The sequence below is a fragment of the Lolium rigidum genome, chromosome 5 (genome assembly GCF_022539505.1).
Source record: "Lolium rigidum isolate FL_2022 chromosome 5, APGP_CSIRO_Lrig_0.1, whole genome shotgun sequence".
NCBI classification, from domain to species: Eukaryota; Viridiplantae; Streptophyta; class Magnoliopsida; order Poales; family Poaceae; genus Lolium; species Lolium rigidum.
Window position 1 is genome coordinate 240419918 of NC_061512.1, and position 5464 is coordinate 240425381.

Consider the following 5464-nt stretch of genomic DNA (forward strand, 5'->3'; position numbering starts at 1 on the left):
TGAGAGCACTTTTCATGAAAAGTGCATGTGAACACAGTGCTCCAGTCTACATTCTTTTGACTATTTATTTTATTTTTGATAATAGCTTTTTAAATTTTTCAGTAGGAAATTTTCGCGGTAGAAAAATTCAACAGTAATTTAATTACCTGTTTGTAATTTTCACTGGAGCATAATTTTCCAGCCATAATTCCAATTTCATCGTGCTAATTAACTACCTGTATTTCCCCCAAAGGAAATTTTCTATAAAAATCTTGAATGTCAATAGTAATTTGTTGATGTCTACTATAAAAAAAAGGCCTCTATCTACCTAATAGTAATTATATCAGGCGCATATTTTTGCGACGGTAATTTCTCAACGGCGCACAAGCGTGGTAAATTTTACAAGCAACCTAAACCGTAGGTCCAGGCAGTTGTTACGCACCAGTAATTCTTCATTGGTGCATAATTCTTCGGCGGCAATTCCAAAAAAATCAAACATTTGTCGCCTTTTCTTCTATAGCAACTCCGAAAGTAAAGATACTCTACCATCCGACACCCCTTTTAGTGCTGAAAAATAGTACTGCATTCTTTATGATATCTCTCGAAAAGGACTTTCTCCGTTATCCGTCAGATCTTTTAGTCGACGCGAGTTTTCCTTGTTCCGTCCACTGCAACTACATTGTCGTGCTACTGGCATACTACCCTCTTTTTTTTCCATCGCCCTACTATCATCCGGTGTTTTTTCATACATACTACCATAATTTTCATCGCTCGAGATTACCTATGGGCGCTTGAAAAAAGCTGAACTATGATGCTACAGTATCACTTTTACGTTTCTTGAATAGTGCTTCCACACCAACACTTCTATAAAACCGAACTATGGAGCAATTCAGTAACTCAGATATTGTAGTACTTCTACAATAAATAACCAACAAACTAACAGCCAAGGACGCGGCGTGCCGCAACGGCGAACTTCCTAAATATTAATTAAAGTTTTACATCAAAATGTATGGTGGCCTTATATATTAAAAATGGAGGGTCGGAGGGAGTAGAATGTAGGAATGACCTTTTTCTATTCCTACCGAAATGCTTCATATTGTATTTTCTTTTTGCAAAACACATTACAGAATCAGGCTCTCACAGATATGTACATATATTCATCCCTAAGAACGTATACACGTACAACCCATCCTATAAGCATCTCCGAGAGACCGAGTCGAAGAAAACTGATCCGACGGATCTTGAGGTTAATAAAGTCATCACATGCACCTCGTTATAGATAGAAACACCGTCAACTACTGAAAACTATTCGGTCTTTGACGTGACACCAAAGTATCAACTTGGGATTTGACCCATAGTGAGTTGGGTGATAGAAACACCGTCAACCACTGATAAATATTCGGACTTTTATGTGACACCAAAGTGTCAACTTGGGGCTTGACCCATAGTGAGCTGGGTGATATTGTGCTCCTAACCATTGAACCACATCAAACCACATGCTGGTTCTCATATTGGAGGAATAGTTGTTACAACACAAATTACAATGGGATGAAAAGGTAATAAGAAGATAAAAGAAAAACATATTTGTTGGTGGAAATGGGAGACGGTACCGTTGGAAAGGTTGGGCTTGAGTTTACCATTTATGTACCTGGGATTTGGAGTCCGTGCAGCCACGAAGGTGCAGTATAGTACGAGCGCTTCCGGAAAGCAAGCTTGTTCTGTAGCTAGCCGGTGCCGGTGTCCACCTCCACGGCATGGTTTAACTATTGTTTTGTTCCGGCTCGGTTCGGTAAAATGGTAACGACTCGGTCGTCTGGATAGGAAAGCATTGGATAACAAAAACAAGGGATATTTTATAATTTGCCACACATTACTTTAAACCTCTATAATATGCCACACATTACTTTGTGTTTTACTATTTGCCACACATTACACCAATTTCTTTATAATTTGCCCTATTCCTTCCTTTACAGATCTTTTAATTTTTTTTGACCCCAAAATACATTGAGTAATACCGTACTGTACCCCTATGGCTGGAACTCTCAACCAAACATAGTAGATCCCTAGTCGATCGAGTCAACCAAATCAGCAAAACAGGGGACTCGTGGGAATCTTCGTTCCTGGCAGAGAAACAGGATCCAAGAAACAAACAAGCTGGGCGGGCTAGGCGAGATCACCGCCGACGGCAGCGGCCGGAAAATGGGTGGCGCAACCATGATCGGAGACTATGAAGGGCAGCCACGATCCATGTACAACTGCTCTCCCGAACTTCCCTCCTTCCCATCTTTATTTGCCATATTTCTCTTGAGTAGCAGCCACGATCTGTGGTAGATAACTGACTAATATGAATCTCATCATCTTGCCGGGATCCCCATCTTGCTGTTGTTTCTGCACTACATCATGCGAGATCCCACACCATATTGTCCTGTGTTCCTGTGTGTGCATATTAGATGTCAGTATCAGTACCATAATGTTGACTTATGTTTCATCACAAACAAATAAACTGCTATTTTGTTTTCGACAAATATGTCATTTATATCAAATATTACATTCAATGCTCACTTATGTTTCCTCACAAACTAATAAATTGCTATTTTGTTTTCGACTAGGGCATCGACGACAGATACTACCAACTTGTCTACTCTGAATATTGCCCAATCCAATGATGGAAGTAGTTTAGTTGATAGAGTCATTGATTGGTCTCAAATTGAGATAGCACCTGCAAATGAAAATGAAATTGAAGTTCCTCTAGCAGAAGAGAACTTGTGCTTGATACTTGGAATTGATGATAAATCCGGGCATCGACAAGCTATAGCTGGAGCAGCTATCGAAGCCTCCATTGCAAACATCAATGCTAGTATGGATGATATTGACCAGCATTTACTTGCTGATGCAGCTCTCCCTGTGCCTGACCATATGTCTGAAGAGAAACACTTTTGGTATGACAAAGAACATCCTGTGATAGAGGAAGGTTCCTTGTTTACTTCAATGCAAGAGTTTAGGATGCTCTTGAGAACATTTGCTATTAGAGGCAAGTTTGACATTCAAATACAAGATAGTGACACTACTCGATTTATAGGTCATTGTAAAGGAAATATATGTCGTTGGAGAATAACGGCTAGGACAACAGAAGATGGAAAAACAGTCAGAGTAATAACTCATCTAGCATCATCCTTTGATGTTGTATGTTGCAACTATTTTATAAAGTTACACGCAACTAACAGATTATATTTTGTTTTCCAACAGGTTAACAAAATAGTAAAGCCTCATAATTGTTCATCAACGGCTGAAGTGGTCTCAAGCATGGCAGATCAAGCATGGGTGGTAGAAAAGTCAATTGGCATACTTCGGACTGAACCAAATATAGGTGCTACTGATCTCCAAAAAAGGTTAAAAGACGAGTACAAAGTTACTACTGGGTATCAGACTGTTTGGAGGGCCAAAGAAAAGGCCATGGATAAATTATATGGTACATGGGGAGAGAGCTTTAAGAATCTTTGGAACTTCAAAGCTGAGATTGAGAAGAGATCTCCGGGTAGCATTGTAGAGGTTGATGTGAAGAGTGAAGGAGATAAAGTGTATTTCTGCAGATTTTTTATGGCACTCAAGCCAAGCATTGACGGATTTTTGAATGGTTGTAGACCATATGTTAGTATAGACTCCACCTTCATGAACGGAAAGTGGAATGGTCAGTTAGCAGCATGTACAGCACTAGATGGACATAACTGGATGTTTCCTTTGGCATTTGGATTCTTTGCTTCAGAGACGGAGGATAATTGGACTTGGTTTATGCAACAATTGCATAGGGCAATAGGACATCTTCAAAATCTAGCTATATGTACAGATGCATGCAAAGGGTTAGAGAATGCAGTTAAAAAAGTTTTTCCTCAAGCTGAGCAAAGGGAATGCTTTAGGCATCTAATGGAGAACTTCAAAAAAAAGTTTCATGGAGACGTTTTTGGTCGGATGTGGCCAGCAGCCAAGGCTTATCGCGTAGAAACATTTAACTACCATATGGCCAAGGTATTTGAAGCTAAACCTGAGGTAGCTACCTACTTGAGTACTTATCATAACTTGAAGTGGATGAGATGTGACTTCAACACCGAAATAAAATGTGATTACATTCATAATAATCTAGCCGAGAGCTTCAATAGCTGGATTAGAGGAATGAAGGACCTTCCTCCAGATGAGCTAGCTGACTCACTAAGAGAGAAAATCATGAAGCTTTTTCATAGGCGGAGAGAGGTTGGGAAAATTCTCACTGGAAATATACTACCTGCTATCATTCAACAAATAAATAATAGGACCAGAGAACTTGAAGATGGTGGTAGTAGCAGTAAAGGGAAGAAAAATCTACATGACAAAGGAAAGGAGCAGGAGGAAGGTGGTGAACAGAAGGCACAAGAAAATGGAGTCAAAGGGAAGCCAAAAGAGAAAAAGAGATTTGGCACCAAAAACAGATGCAAAAAATGTGGAGAGTTGGGGCATAGGCAAACAAAGTGTCCAGAAAATGAACCTAGAGAAAGGTAACATTTCTATTGTTGTATTAGTATCACATCTGTAGTAGTCTCTTATTTCTATTATGTTGTGTACTGAAACAGAAAGAAAAGGGCGAAAAAAGTTCATGAAGGTGACGATCAACTACCTAGAGAGGTGCTTGAGCAAGAGCTATTTTCATCTGTTGTTGGGACACCGAAAAGAGACACAATCACACTGCCTCCTAGCCTTCATGACAGCCCTGGGGTTATTACACGGAGGTAACGTTTCTGATTGCTTTCATATGCGCAAAACCATGAGAAAAAGCAATTCTCTAACCTGATGTTTAATTGTAGGAGACTAGCTATGGCCTTGGCTGGAGATGGTGCATCACCGCCACCTGTGACACCTATTAAATCTCCAGCGAGACCTACTTTTGATGTGCCTTCAAGTTCAAATGCTTGCAAGAAAAAATTAACTCCAAGGAGGAGGAAATAGTGATTTTATTGTGTCGAGACTGTTTTTCAATTTTAAGATAGATGTTTACTGTTTAATGATTTTATTGTGTGATGAATGATGTCAACTCCATGTAATCCAGCAGATTTTGTGATATATGGATGGATGCTATTAAATCTGTATGCATATGGATATGCCTCCGATTCAGATTCAACGCCTATACAACAAAATAAGAAGTATGCCATACAATTAAATTTGTATGCAATGTTTAAAACACTACTTGTACAGAACATAGCACCACGTGCTGTCATAGCACCTGGCTGGTTCATCGTAAATGCATATGTAGATTCAACACATGTACAGAAGCATGCTGTCACTAAAAAGAATGACATCAGTTTGTTGATAGAATAGGACTGCTAAACTGCCTACAGTTCGTTGATACAATGAAACATATGCTTGGGGAGCTGAAAGAGATCGTTGTTCAGAAGAAGACGATTATTTGTGATACAGATACAACATGAGAACTTGAGCAAGAATCATGGCGCCTTCCTTT

General features: G+C 39.5%; 1 long non-coding RNA gene across 1 annotated transcript; it reads right to left on the bottom strand.

Moving 5' to 3' along the window:
• Positions 1-1870: 1870 nt before the first annotated feature.
• Positions 1871-5248, bottom strand: LOC124653640. Its single transcript, XR_006987981.1, has 3 exons — positions 4795-5248; positions 4625-4717; positions 1871-2412 (listed from the first exon to the last, which is right to left on the bottom strand). It is a non-coding gene; the product is annotated as an uncharacterized LOC124653640 (long non-coding RNA).
• Between the last annotated feature and the right edge of the window lie 216 nt (positions 5249-5464).